Below are 16,495 nucleotides of genomic sequence, written 5' to 3' on the forward strand. Positions count from 1 at the left end.
TAATGCATCGTGTTTCCTTCTGGAGCATCAGTGAATGTTTGAACCTTTTATAATAGTTGTGTTTGAGTCCCTCAATTGTCCTCAGTATGAAAACACAGATCTCAAAAACATGAAAACAGTCGTGGATCATCAGGTAACCACACACAGTATTGAGAATCAATGGTTCACATACTTATGAATGGGGTTATTTTAATAAATTCAGCTATTATTTTGTCTTGTGAACTAAATGCAAACATCTTTTATTTAAAATATCTTACTCAGGACAGTACTAAACAAAAAAATAACATGCATTTTTTTATGCATTCACATACTTTTTCATGCCATTTTTTGATTCGCTTTTTATATTTGCATTTATTCATTTAGTAAACCTTTTTTTGGGGGGAAATATCATTTTAGGTATATATATATATATATTGTCCATTCTTAATAGTTACACAGAAATCTCCATCATTCTTTTAACAAAAGTCGTGCAGCTGTTTGCTGTATCTTCATGCAAAGCATCTCGGCACATATTTGTTTAATGTGCTAATTTTAGTCACGCAGTAAGCATTGATGATGTAGTTTGTGGAGCATGAAATGTGCCTGTGTTGTCTGGACGGTCAAACAGGGATAAACAAACAAAGATCGTCTGATGGGCTTGTGTCACCTGTGCGTATAGACAGGCTCAGTCAGGAACAGACTGAACCGACAGTGTGCTGAAATAAACTAGAGTTACGGATGAAGCTCAGAAAGTGTGAACTATATAAATCAACAATAAAGTTCAATCAGCCTCATGTTGACTTCCAAATCTGAATACTTAAGTCTCTTAAATACTTTGTCTCCAAAAGACAGTTGAGAATAATGCATTTGTAGTGGACAAATATAATGTTAATGTAAAATTTTCACACATGCCTTGCCTGATATAATGGTCTGACCAACCTCAGATTTCATGTTCTCTGAAAGCCTGCAAGAAAAACGAACAGCTAGGAAAACATTTGTACTCTGTCATTCAATCTTGTTTTTACCACTGTAAATTACCTTAAATACAGGCACTGACGTCTGCCATAATGAGTCGACAGAGGGGATGGGGACATCCAGCAGCCATAAACCTGCCTGATAGAGTCTGAGAGTGGGAAACATTGAGTGTTTTAAACCCTCTCTCTCTCTCTCTCTCTCTCTCTCTCTCTAACAATAACAGCATAAGAGTCTTGTGATGGTGAATTGCGTCATTGATTGTTCCTCAGATTCTAGTAAAAGTTGCTACACTGTTTCTCTGTCTGTCTCTACATAAACACATGAACATGGGTCAGCTGAAGCTTATCTCCTCTCCTCTGTCCTCAGACAAGCCTTTCATTATTATAATGAGACTGTAGCTACAATGACTAATGCTCTCTCTCTCTTTCTCTCTCTCTCTCCTCCAGAGGAAGTTGTGTCTACCGGCCTAATGAGAATTAATGATGGTTGTTATTTCTTCCATATTAGACTGTGGTTTGGCATGTAATTTTTCTTTTTGAAAATAATCTTTATATACAATTTTAGGAGAAACATTTGAGCTCATGTTGGCACTTCTGAGCTCTGAGCAATACAATTCTACACTTGGTATGAGACAAACACTTTACATCTTGTTTTTGTTGTTGATTTTATTTCTTCTGTTTCAATTTGTTAACTTTGTTTTGGACTTGCGAGTCTGTTTGAACAGTGATTCATGAGTCTTTTATAATTCAAATGTGCCTTTCGGCTCATTAAGATTTTGACTCTATCATATTCCTCGGCTGGTTTCTATTAGATGCACCAGATGTTTCAGAGTAAGAATGCGTCCCAATACAGACAACCAGAATACTCAGAGAAATATGAGAACAGATGAGGACACTTGAGACAAAACTGTATACAATTTAGTGCTTCAGCAGTAGAGCTGTGGGCGGGATAGATGTCTCACCATTTGTCCATCTGAGATTGATGCCGAAAATACACCCCAAGGCTGTATCTAATAACAAAAATTTTATACAAATGTAGAAATATTTCCTGTCAAATATACACAGTGGTTTAGATTTTTGGCTTTGGAAAGGACAGGAGACAAATATTCTTGTTGCGTCTCCCTCCCTTTAGCAGCTCAGTGAAAAGCATCTTTTAGCATTGCATGTCAAATTTGAAACCATCTTTATTGACGCTGGTTGGTATTTAAATGTGTTACAGTGAACAACTGTGTTGTGTGGCACGGCATCAGATGGCGCTGATTGCGACCCTCCCGTGAATCGGCACTCCAGTTCTGGCACCAAAACAAAACGCAGCCACATATGGAACATTCCATTTGTCAGAATTATTTGCAGCGCTTGGAAATAAACGCTCTGTGCATGTTTCAAAGACGCCTGATGGAAGAAATCATTAGCTGTGCCATATGTAATAATGTGGGAAAATTGCAGAGGCCCTTCTTAGACCACTGCTGTGTAAATGACACACACTCCATGCAGGTGAAGAGAAAAAGTGGGTGTTTTTTACTAAACTGATGATTAATAATTATAATTCTGTGCTTTTTCCAACAGCCTTAAATTCACCTGAGGTTTCATCAAGAATTTTTGCCCTCACTGACTCTTTGTAGTGTCAACAAACATGCAGTTCTTTAGAATATCCTTATAAGTAGCATTATGCAGTCACATATTTCATAATGGCCACTACACTATATAATTAGTTATATCATAGTATGTATCACTCTTTATTCATACATATTTGAATAATTGTAACACATATCAATAGTTCTGTGACAATGGTTAGCCAAATATACATCATCCTTTACTATGCAAATGTTATATTATTATCATTTAATTATATTAGTATTAACACACACCCACATATACATACGTATATGTATATATATACATACACACTATATATACTATTATTAGTAAACAAATTACAATTGACCCTTCGCAAGACCCGCCCCCTTCGTTACTGTTGCTTTGTCCGACAAGCCGTGGTGCTGTCACGCCACACAGAATGAAAAATACATCGCGGAGCAAAGAGGACACTGACAACAAGTCTACAGACAAGACAGAGCAGGTTACTTTTGATATTAAACAAAGTCCCAGCTTTCAAATTATGTAATTTTTTAAGAAATTCGAACAATAAAAGCCATTTTGTGGCTCTTTAATTTGCTGTGACAGATTGCTGTAGTGCCTCAGTTCAAGCGGCCCGTGAACCGTTAATCACTTCTTACTTGTTATAGCATCAAATAAACATGAATGAACATGAGAAGGAATGTTGTTTCAAACGTGGAAAGACGTAAATACACACAATTTTTCAAGTTCAAATTCACAGAGGTTAATCTTCTAACTCCTGACTGCTTTGTTGGACAAAATGGCCAATTTGGTGTTATGATTGGTTATATCGCCTGTCAATCAAACTCCTGGTAACTTAAGAATGAACAGCATATACAGGTCTTTTAAGCATTATATAATGTCATAATGTTTGTACATTTAGCCTGGGGTTATTTTGGAAGTTTCTGACACAAAGCCATGTAGAAGCTGGAAGTTTCCAGAGGTTTCTGGACTCTCTTTGGTTAATATCTTCCTAGCAGGCAGTCATGTATTTTAATAGAGTCGAGAAAAATCAGAGTTTAAGAACCAGGGCTTCTGTAAATGTGTAAAAAGCTGTTGAAGGGGCTTTTACCTACCATCATCACTAAGAATAAATAAACATCCGAGGCTTCTGGACTGTATGAATGTCTTGAACAGGACTGAGACAAGAGTATTTCTTCCTGTTTTTTCCCCCTAATTAGCTACTAAACAGCTGACATGACATCAGTGTTGGGCAGTAACTACTAGTAACTAGTTACACTACTAGTTACTGCAAAAAATATTACTGTAACTAATTACTAATAAGATTTCAGTAATAACATTACAGTTACTATACATAAAAAAGCTGGTTACTTAGTTACTTTTGATGCTTTAACCCCTAATGATTTGAAATCCATCAATCCAATAATTCCTAGATTTATTTTCATACTATTTTCACGACTCACAGGCACATGAAGATGTGCAGCAGGCAAGCTTGGAATATGGAAAAGCTTACATTCAGTGGATGGAAATATTGCCATTACATTCATTTTGTCAGGAGAAAGATGATCTGAACACTGTTGTGTAACACCGTGTCTACACCAGACGCGAGCGGCGTGATGCGATGCATCAAAAGACAATAGAGCCCATTATAATCAGTGATATTGTCTACACTGTACACTTCCCTGTTGTATTTCTGACGTAGTCCAAGTGCTTTGCATGGTCGGTTTGTCGCGTTCAGTATAGACAGCTTTTAGCGCTATAAATTATATTACTATAAATAAAAATCTTTTTGGAAAACAAAACATTTTCTAACAAACTTATATGATTTTACGGAAGAGGATTAGGGCCAAGCAATAATAAAAAAATAAAACCATCTCGAGATTAAAGTTGTTAAATTGGGAGAAAAAACTCGTTAAATTATGAGAACAAATTTTTTCTTGAAATTTAATGACATTTTTCTCATAATTTAACTAATTTGTTCTCATAATTTTACAACTTTTTTCTCGTAATTTAATGACTTTATTCTCAAATTTTATCTAGACTTTTTTCTCGAAATTTAACGAGTTTTTTCTCGTAATTTAATGACTTTATTCTCAAATTTTATCTAGACTTTTTTCTTGAAATTTAACGAGTTTTTTCTCGTAATTTAATGAGTTTATTCTCAACATTTTATCTCAACTTTTTTCTTGAAATTAAACGAGTTTTTTCTCGTAATTTAATGAGTTTATTCTCAACATTTTATCTCGACTTTTTCTCGAAATTTAACGAGTTTTTTCTCGTAATTTAATGAGTTTATTATCAACATTTTATTTACTTTTTCTCAAAATTTAATGAGTTTTTTTCTCGTAATTTAACAAGTTTATTCTCAACATTTTATCTCAATTTTTTTCTCGTAATTTAACAACTTTAATCTTGAGATGGTTTTATTTTTTTTATTATTGCTTGGCCCTAATCCTCTTCCATAGATTTCTTTTGATAAAATACATCATGAAATTTAATCATATATGGGTAACAGAGAAATTATAGTTACAATTAGCTTCAAGCTACACATGACAATTAATGAGATTAATACAACACTTTTACTTAAAATAATTACTATCAATCACCATTGAGTGCCTGTAATAACTTCTGACTGTGATTCAATGTGGATCTTGGTCAAATGCTGAGGCAGAAAAGTTGTTAGTAACATTTTAGAAGAATTTCATGGGGAAGATACACAACTTCTGTGGGGCGTGAAGGAAAAGTAATAGAACTAGTAGTGTAACTAATTGTTGCCAGAAAGTAATAAGTAAAGTAATAATACTACATTTGAAAGGAATAACTAGTAATGAGTAATAAAAAATTTTGAGTAACGAGCCCAACACTGCATGACATGCAAAGTGAACACCATTTTATGGCGATGCCAAACAAAGTTTTTTTGGAATATGAATTTGGGTTGCAAATGAAATAAGGTTGCAGTGTTGTGGATGTCATGTCAACATTTTGCTTCTGCAAACATCCAGGCTGCTGTATAGAAGAGATGTCTCCACATTCCAGTCTGTCCACAACAGAAATTCTTAGTCTGTCAAACCGTCAGTGCTGAAAGTCTCATTAGCAGCTAAAGTGAGAGCAGTTTAATGTTAGCTACTCATATGACATTCATCACACTCTCCAATTTTGGCCTGGAGAAACTGATACTAGTTCAGCAGAGGTGAATGCTAGCTCCGTGTTGCCATGCTGAGATGTTTACTACTGCCTCCAGCTTTAAAAGAAGTAATTCTGTCATTCTCAGAACTGAATAGAGATTGTGAATACATCTCCACCAAGCCATTCACACAGTGTTCACACGGTTCTTAAAGGAATCAATTGAGCGGCTTACAACCATTCAGCTGAAATGAGGCAGAGTTGTTGTTTTCTCTTCACCTGGGCGAGAGCTCAAGGTTTTCCTTGTAAAATCAATAAGACTTCATTTACAGTTGGGCTGGTTTCTGTCTGTCTTTCATGTCTGGACAAGAAAACCAAGAAATAAACCTGTTTATCTGTAAAAAGGAGCGTATGTGTCTGTCTGTGTTTATAGGTCATTGTTCACTTGTTTCAAAGAGTGACAAAGCGCAACACAACGAACAAAACTCGTCTTTCTTCTGTATTTTCACTTGGGCTGTCAAGAGATTCAAATAATGTTTTCTGTACTTAATGTGATTTATCTCACAATTTGATTTTGCTGAAATTGTCCCCTAAATATCAGTGTTGTTAAAGCTACTTTGAAACTGTAGCATGTGAATCATTTATTTCATATGTGAATAATTGAAGATGAAAGTTATTCATGTTGGTTCCTTCGACTTGTTGAGCTTCAGTGCTAATTAAATTCTGCCACGCAAAGACATGCAAAGAAGTTCTGTGAAAAGTCTCATCTGGATTTTATTTATAAATGAATTCAGGGTTCAGTGTTGGAACGATCCGAAAAGTAGAGGGGGACACTTAAAAAATTAAGCCTAAAACTTTGCAACAACTCCAATAAATCTGAATATAAAAATGCTGTTTTTCCTGTTGTTGACATCTCTTTTCAGGAAGTTGCAATATGGCTCATGAATATTAATTAAGTGAATAAATAGTCATGTGAAAAATTATTTTCTGAGATGAGATTAGCTTGCTTGTTCATGCTTATTGCTCGATGCTTCATCTTAGTCCTAAAGTTGTCATTTGTTTCTTTCATACTTTCCCAGCAAAATACTGTATAACCTCTTTAAAGAGTAAGGACAATGTAATTTCTAAAAGTGTGGGGAACATTGTCTACCCTATTAAATTACCTCTCTAGAAGGTCTTCCTCTATCATTTACTGATAAACAAGAACCAGCCGGTGCTTGTTTCCTGACCAGGCTTTAGACATTTTAATGTCAAATTAGCTAAATGCATTAACTGTGTTAAATGTAACGCAGTTAAACATATTTAACCTCATAAACTAATGTGTTTACTTTGGCAGCCCTAATTTTCACACGCACGTGTCATATGTGCTTGCTTTGATTGGTGTTTTGGTTTTGGCCGCTTTCAAGTACAGTCAGAAAAGTGGTGGTCTTTGCTTTGATGGGCTTATGTGACTAACAGGAGAGAGGATGAGGTGAGAAAGTGGGGGATGACAGGAAGACACTGCTGTGATGGAGGTAGAGAGGGTGGGACGTCCCAGCTGGACCCGTCTTTGAAATGGGCGACCAGCCGAGGGGGAAAACTGGGAAGAAAGGGTCTGATTCAGGGAAATACCAACAAGTTGCTCTTCACGGGAATCAGAGGAGGTCTGGGAGAAGGACTTACGCTCCATTCAGTCCTAACCAAATGCATGTGCCTCCGCTTTCAACTCTTTGCGGTACTTTGTTATTTGTCTATTAGCATTAGAGGCTCAATGGGTGCAGTTAAATGGAGTCCTCTTTTGCTACAGTGGTTTCTGTGGGGTTTAACTCTAATGAAAAGGCAACGTTGTGGGCTGAAGTGCAAATGAATACAGAGTTAGAAAGCAGATATGAAGCAGCTTTGAAGTGGCCTGTAAAGATTTTGGCCAGTCTTAAGAGAACTCGTTTCTCAAATCCTGGCACCCCACACGTTATAGTTTTTACTACAATTGGCAACCTCCAGGAAATCTGGAGAAACGAAGATCTGGAATAATCTTTTAAGCCCCTTCCAAGTCCTTTCTTCTCGGCAGTCACGGAAAGCTTTTTTATTTTTTGATCAGTCTATTGTTGTGTGTTTCACACTACATATTATGTTTTAAGGAGGATCATGTCCATATAATCAGGACAAATGCATTTTTAAAAGTATTAAGCTATTCCTTGGGCATCCCTCTTCCAACTTTATTTTCCTAATTAGGTCCAATGGGAAACTTTGCTCTAGAGTCCACTCTCAAAGTCCATCCATTTTGCATTGTCAGACCAGTTTAACTTTTGCTTATGTATTTTATTTAACCATCTGAACTGAAAGGAAATCTATTTCAAGTGATTATTTGGTTAGATTTAAAGTGGCTTTGACCACCGCATTCCATCTAGAGATGCAATATCCTATTTTGCACAACATTTTAAGGCTTATCCCCCAACAATCATGTCAAAATAATACTTTCTTTTGCATCTTCCTGTCATAGACAAACATGGAATCATCAGTGTTCCTGGGAATCATGTTGTAGTTGTTGTTTTTGACTCTCTCACATCTCTCCAGGGTTGGATGACAGCTGACCCTGAGCAACAAAACGCAAGGGTGGGAGCAACACGGATGGTTACATGCTAACAAAACCAACATGGAAAAGTTACAAGCAACCTGATGTGTATATAACAGGATCCCCACCAGCTCATGAGTGAGTTTATCAGCGGTCGAGATTGGCTGTGCCGCCCAGAGGACACATCGTGGGCTTTGAGTGCAAATCCCTGAGGTTATCAGTTCACCTGGTTTCCAATCAAACCCATCTGAGACTCACTCACTCACCATCCCAAGGACACGGCTCTAGCTAACTGCCTAGTAAAATTTATAAGGTTAAAATGATGTAGTAAATTTGTTTTCAAGCCTCAATTTAATTTTCCGTTAGATCTGTGGTTGCGTGTAATTATTTAGGGAGAAAATAATTTCGTGTAATGTTTTCAAAGTGGCATGTCACACAAAGAGAGCACACACACACACACACACACACACACACACACACACCCTCCCCCTCGCCCAGTGATTTCCCAGGGGCTGATTCAGAGGTCACAGAAAGTCCATCTGTAGCTGACCTTATTTAGAGACAACATATTTAAATGAACTATATTTATTGTTTAATTTCCTCACTCTCCTAAAGTAAAAGTTTTTTTCTTGACTTTTCTTTGTTGCTATTGTAACCATAGCAGCGCAAATGATGACAAATCATATTAGCTAACTACTTTATTTTATATTCTGCTGAAAATGTGAATGGTGTTTGCTCATTTAAAATGTGGCTGTTGATTGTTGGTTGTCAGGCTATGAACATTGGTTTTTAGTACATTGCTACAGTATGTGGTTGCTAGGTGGCTTCTTTTTCAGGTAAATGCATTTCAGAGACAAAATATAAAACATAATGAGAAGTACAATACATATTTTGAATGATATGTAGTATATAGTACTGTTCAAAAGACTTATTTTAGTATTTCCTGAAAAACGATGTGCAAGTATACCGAAAAGAGCTGTTTTAAAGCAAAGGGTGGTCACACCAAATATAGATTTGATTTAGTTAATAGAAGTTAATTTAAAAATAAAATTTATTTATAACATTATTTTTGAAAGCATCCTCACTTTACAGCATGGCCTAAAACTCTTCACAGTACACTCTAAAAAATGCTGGGTTAAAAACAACCCAAGTTGGGTTGAAAATGGACAAACCCAGTGATTGGGTTGTTTTAACCCAGCGGTAGGGTTAAATGTTTGCCCAACCTGCTGGGTAGTTTTATTTAACTCAATTATTGTTTAAAAACTACTGTATTGCTTAATTAAAATGAACCCAAAGTATGTTGGAAATGAACATTTATTCATGTTCAATTAATAAGTATTAAACAATAAACATTTATTAAATTGCTTATTAATAAATTTATATTAATAAACTATTAAACTATTAAATTTTTATTAATAAAATATTAAAGCTTATTAATAAACATTCACCTTTTGTCTATTATTGTTGCCTCTAATTGCATCTGGTTTTTAATTTCCCAACTATTTTGGGTTCATTTTAGCCATATAGCAATTTTTAAACAATAGTTGGTTTAAATAAAACTACCCAGCAGGTTGGGCAAACATTTAACCCAACCACTGGGTTTGTCCATTTTCAACCCAACTTGGGTTGTTTTTAACCCAGCATTTTTTAGAGTGTACTGTAGCTTTGCAGGTAGTTTTCTTGCGTGTTGGAGATGTTGCCACAGGTTGTTTTTTTTTTATTATTTATTATTAGTTTCTTCATGTAATCACAGATGGACTCAATGATGGTGGGATCAGATCTCCGTGCGAAGCATACCAGCTGTTGTCATGCTCCTTGTGCATACAGAAATATCACTGGATAATTATAATTAATGGCAAAAAGAATTTCTGGAAATGTAAACTGATATTTCCTACCTACACACTACAGTAAAATATATAAATAACTGGATTAAACCCTTTTTTTTTTTTTTTTTTTTTTTTTTTGTGAAAACACTAATGTCAAGACTTTTGCATATATACAATTATATGTACCATTTGGTAAAACTGTTTAATGTATATTATCAATATTATCAATTGGGCAAAGCTGAATTTTCAGCATCATTACTCCAGTCTTAAGTGTCACTTGATCCTTCAGAAATCAAAATAATATGCTGATTTGATGCTCATCAATGTTGAAAACAATTGTGCTGTTTACATTTTGCTTGTATATTTTGGCGGAAACCATCATTCTTTTTTTTTCAGTATTATTTGATGAATAGAAAGTTCAAAAGAACAGCATTTATTTGAAATAGAAATCTTTTGTTACATAGCAAATGTCTTTACTGTCTTTTTAAATCAATACACTGCAGCCTTGCTGAATAAAAGTAATTAAAAAGTTAAATCTTACTGAAAAATCTTATTGTCCCCAAACTGTTGCATGGTGGTATAATTATACAAAAAAAAAAAAAAAAAAAACTATTATAAACTGTAAAGCCGATTTTGGCAAAACTCAAACAATTTGAGGCAATCAGTTACAAAATTCAGCAAATCTGGCAGATTTTTATTTTGTACTCAAACATTTTAATTTAAGAATACATTTAACTTTTCATACATTTAACTTAAAATTTTCATGTAACCTCATTGTGAACATTTTTATTAGTGTAAGCTAAGCTAGCTAAAACAAGCTAATTCAGAAAATGCTAACTTGCTAATTTGCTAACATGTTAACAATAGCAAGGTATAGCACTTGCGGAATGAGCGCAGCAATACAAAACATTTAACATATTCGCTCTCAAACCAAGCCACATGCGCCACATATCACCATGAAGGTAACTTTACAAAAACCCACATTAACAGAAACTCTTCTAAATTAGCATAACAAAACATTACTCACTACTAAATCTCCCACTTAACATCTTGCACAAAAAAAACATTATATAACACTTAATTTTAGCATTTACTCTCCCTTTCTCCCTTTCCCAGCCCAGTTTCAGTTAAACTTAAGTTTGTCTAAATTAAAAGAAATTCATAAAACTCAAAACAATGAAACACTTCGGTGTATTTAAAATATATCAGTTCTGTGAACTTGAAAGAAAATCAAAGTGCTAAATACTCATTAAAGTTACTTTGACTGAACTAATTTGTTTGATTTAAGTTTGTCCAACTCAAACCAATAAATTATTTTGAGCGTTAGGGTACAGTGTATTTTTAAAAATATATACTTGCATGTTTGAATTAGAACATCTTTCCACACTTGATTGAAATCCAACCATTTTTTTTATATCTTTCACATATCATATTTCAGTCTTTGAAATGCGAACCACTACCTGACATCATTTACATATAATATTCCAATATCTTTGGCTTGTAGCAAACATGATCTTGGCTGCCTAACTGATTTATCCAGCAAACCTAATTCCCTCCTGACCACCCTGAAAGGAAGCCGCCCAATTAGAAGGAGCCGCTAAATAAGAATGGAGGCTCATTCTCATTGTAACAGCCCAGATGATAATACAGGCTTACCTGTCTCCACAGGCCTCCTGAGAGGAGCATGGGGTTTAGAGCAGCCCACAGCCAATTTATCCACCCCTCGTTGGGTTGCATGTGCTGTTGGTGAAATGCACCCTATAACGTTCATGTTCCCTTGCCTGGAAGTTAATTAGGAACGTCTGTATTTGGCAGCTAGGGCAAGCCGTGACATGTCACAGATGCACGATAGGGCTATCAGTTGCATTTGGCACAGAATAAAAACGATAGAAATATGACTCACTGACATTGTCTCTTTGGTTGTTTATAGCGTGCCGAGAGCTGATGAGTGATCAAAATGAATCATCACTTAAGATCACAAATAATCAATCAATGATGTGATGGTCTGCCGCCTCAGTGGCAGTAGATGATATCAAGACATGGGTGAGCATGTAGGTATGTTTGAGATTGAAAGAGAGATATAAGCATTAGTGTTTGTCATTCTATTCCTATTGTGAAAACTGTTAATACCAGCTTGTCTAATATTCTTGTGCAACACACAAAAAAACATATTCTGAAAAATGTCTCTGTATTTTTGTCCATGCATTCTAAAAAATGCTGGGTTGTTTCAACCCAAGTTTGGGTCAAATATGGACAAATCCAACCACTGGCTTTAAAAATTTAATGAAAAAAAAAACAAAAGTAAATTATTGGTTTGGTTTGTCCATATTTGAACATGGGTTGAAACAACCCAGCATTTTTTTAGAGTGTACAATGAAAGTCAATGAAATCGAATGTTGTTTTGGATTGACATTGACAAAAGCAGTTGAAACATTCTTCAAAATATCTTCTTTTGAGTTCTAAAGATAAAAGAAAGATATACAGGTTTGGAACGACATGAAGTAAATTTTCGTTTTTAAAGGGATGGTTCACCCAAAAATTAAAATTCTGTCATTATTTACACACATTTGTATCATTTCGATCCCATAAGACTTTGGTTAATCTTCGAAACGCAAATTAAGATATTTCTAATGAAACCTGAGCGGTTTCTTCTCCTCCACTGAAAGTCCATGGAACCAAAACACTGGCCCTTGATGCCCACTTTCCTGCAGAGTTTAGCTCCAACCTTAATCAATCACACCAATGTGTTCAGGATTACTAGAAGTTATAGGCAGGTGAGCTTTATATGACGAACAGATTTAATTTAGGCTTTTATACACATATAAACACACATACATTGAGTGCATCACATATGATAAATACAGAAGCTCATGCATTTGTCGCACATGCTAAAACAAACCACAGTGGTTTTCATGCATCACACACACTCATTTGAGCTTCTGTGTTTACCATATGTGTTGTGGTCTATATATGTATGTATGTTTATCGTTGGTTAGATGAATTAAAAGCCTATCTTAAATCTGCTCAATCATATCTCTTCACAAGACTTGGATTAATTGTTCAATTCATATGGATGCAATTTATTGTGCGTTTATGACCTTTTTGGAACTTGGTTTTGGTTACCTGGACATTCAATGGAGGGACAGAAACTTTCAGGTGTCATTGAAAATATCTTACTTTGCTTTGTGTTTTATAGGTTAACGAAGGTCTTATGGGTTTTGAGCAACATGCTCAAGAATAAATGATGACAGAATTTTCATTTTTGTGTGAACTATCCCTTTATAGCACAAGGTTATCTCCTTCCAAAGGAAGAGACTGATAAGACTGAATCTGAGTAGGCCGTATTTCATCTGGCTGTTTTTGCCATGTCTGTGACAGTGAGCGATGTCCTCTGCCAGCTGTGTTTAAGCATGCACAAGCTGTCGCCAATCAGAGCAAGTCCCAGTGTGTTTCAGAAGCAAGGTGACCGGCCTTGTTATTATCTCATCAACCAAAAGGACAAAAGACGACTGCATGGTTGCAGTCATCCATGCTTTCTGTGGTTGCCTTGGAAACCAGCTTCTCAGCTGGAATGTTGGAAGTAAGTATGGGCAGGGGGCCAGGGGGGGTTACCGAGGAGGGACCGGTTTACGCCCCATCCAGAAATGTAGATTGAACACATTGAGAATGTTGTTCAGGAGACTGATTAGAGCCACAGGTCAACACAAACTGAGCTGATAGTTTGCAACTTTAGAGCTGACTGAGCAGTCTTCCAGCATGGAAAAGCCTCATGTTAGGAAAAGTGGGCTGACTGGGAGAAGAAGCCGTTCTTAATTTGTAGTACCCACTACTGCATGGCATGCTGCAAGTCAAGCATGCTTTTTCCACTGCATGAAACAGGCTAAAGAGACGTCAATAAAGACCATTAGAATAATTCAAGTGATTTAACAGACTGGGAGAAGCTAAATCAGACCGAGCGAGGTTACTTATTTGCACCTAATCCCTGTAATTTTAAATCCATCAGTTTAATTCATATTTCATGAGTTCCCCTTCTTCTCAGGCCACAGGGTTCAGAGATTGAACTGGGATATGCATTTCCAGAACCCTCCCGAAAATAAATCACACTGGCTATGGGCCTTATTCACGAAACACAAGCTGAGCGAGTCATTCGTAAAACCGTTCTTGCAAAATGTTGCTTTCAATTCAGTGGGACAGGTTATGCTACCAAAAGTTTAAACAAAACTTTTGAACTTTCGTTTCATCAAAGTATCCTGAAAAAACTAATTATCACGGTTTCTACAACATTAGGCAGCATGATTGCATTTCATGACTTGATTTCAACATTGATGATTTTAGGAAATGTTTCCTGAGCACCAAATCAGCATATTAGAATGATTTAGACTAGTATGCGAGTGTGCTATAAATTCAGCCACATTGATGTCACATGATCATATCACATAGCATGTTTTGTTCTTCTAAATAAAAAATGGGTTTGTTTGAATACAATTTTGTTTCAAAACGTCTTTTAGCAGTCAAGTTAATAATAGGTCAAGATTATATTTAGTCTAGTTTAAAATAAGAGTGGAAAAAGTTGAGTGCATTGCATTGTAGGAAATGTGTACTCTGTTTTGGCAAATGTAGCAGGTCATTCTTTGAGATTAATAGGAAATGCTAACAGATCCAATTTAGTATAGTATAGTTTTATTCCATACTTTTGCATACTCTACAAAATATACATGCATACTGCAGAAATAGTGTAGGTAGTATGCTATTCTGATCTGGAGAGCTAATAAACATGTCTCTATTTGGCCTTGTCTTGAGAACTGGGGTACAAAACCAATGCCTTACACAACCCTGATGATTAATGGTATTATCAAGTTCGCTTGGTGCCTTAAAATACCCATGGAGCAACAAGAAGTGCAGCCTTCTAAATCATCCTAAAACAGCATTGGCCATTAGCCAGGACGAAAAATCGGTCTGTTCAGATGTCAGTGGTACATTAGGAAGGGTGGAGTGGTGTGGAAAACAGAAAGCTTTGACACTCAAGGGACATAAAGATGGCAAGCGATAGCATGCGTAGCTGCAGGCGAGAGATGAAGACGGAGATTGCTCGGGGGAAGGAAATGAGGTGGTCAGAGACCACGCCACATGCTAATCCTCTCTTTCCCGGCTCGCAGTCTGGCTGCACCGGTTCCCGTCTCCGTGTCTGTCTCGCAGGCGAATGGGAACGGATCTGGTGCTCTCTCAGTGCCAGCACTAGAGTGCTCTGGCCATGTTTTTTCAATTGCGCTGATGAGACAGGCTGGCTCCTAATAAACGTAGCCTTTGGTTTAAATGACAGGTCTAATTTCACATACTGTGATGAGAGACTGTGGAAAAGCATGGCACAGTCTAAGACACGCAAAATGGTGCCTGAGTCATTCAGATCCTTCAAGATTAATTCCATTTCCTGAGAAGATTAAGTGTGCCGCAGAGCTGATATCTGATTAGGGGACTTGGGGGACTTGTTTATAATTAGTTTGGGTGTAATCTCATTTCACAGCACCTTGTGGGGAGGCAAATGTTTTCGTAAAATTACCTCTATAATTGGTCAAGGTGTTAATCAGGTTTGAAGATACCTGCTGGCTAGATAAAGCAATGAATAGACCTGTTCTACATAACATTGCTGAGGAATCGTGGGTAAATGATATTGCTCAGCATTCTTTACATTATAAAACATTATTCGTTATGAAATGGATAGTCGTAAAATCTATTTGAATGAGCCGTATTTTAAGTTGACATAAAATAAAACAATACTGCATGTGAGATTATGCAGTACAGTTATTTTCCCACAGGTCATTTTCCCATATAGATAGATAGATACATACATACATACATGTAGATCACTTAATGTGTTTTTCTAGTCATGACTCTTCCAAACAGGCCAGTGTTTGACCAAATGTAGAGCTGTCCACCAGACAGATGGTTTCTCTTGTGTTTTTCATTTCCACACTCTTCCTTCAGCTCACGCTCAGGTTAGAAGGAAGGACTCAAGCCTCAGACACACGCCAAATGAAGCTTCACTGCCATAATATTTGTCTTGACACCCAAAGCTTCCTGAACTCTTTGTGAAGGAAGAGTTTGGAGGTGTCATCTGTATGGCACATTAAAGACCTCTGGCTGTTTATTTGTTGTCAGATGGGAAGGCAGGGTGAGAAAAACTAGGCCTATCCTGCTGTTCAGCAGCACACAACCAAAGGGAAGTGGGCCTTTATTGGTGACCCCCCAACCAGGGCACACTCAGATTTCCCTTAATTTATGGATACTCCTACACAGTTATGTCAAAATGAGGGACTGTATTTGGGGGATCAGCAATAAGGCAGATGTGTTTGAAGAATATAGCACAAAAACAAGTGGTAATTGGAGCTGGTGGAGATCAGAAACACCCAGTGAATGACACCTAATGAATGAGTTACAATTGCATTTGTCTGGATTCTCATTCCAGG

This window comes from Chanodichthys erythropterus, chromosome 18 (genome assembly GCF_024489055.1).
Source record: "Chanodichthys erythropterus isolate Z2021 chromosome 18, ASM2448905v1, whole genome shotgun sequence".
Classification (NCBI taxonomy): domain Eukaryota; kingdom Metazoa; phylum Chordata; class Actinopteri; order Cypriniformes; family Xenocyprididae; genus Chanodichthys; species Chanodichthys erythropterus.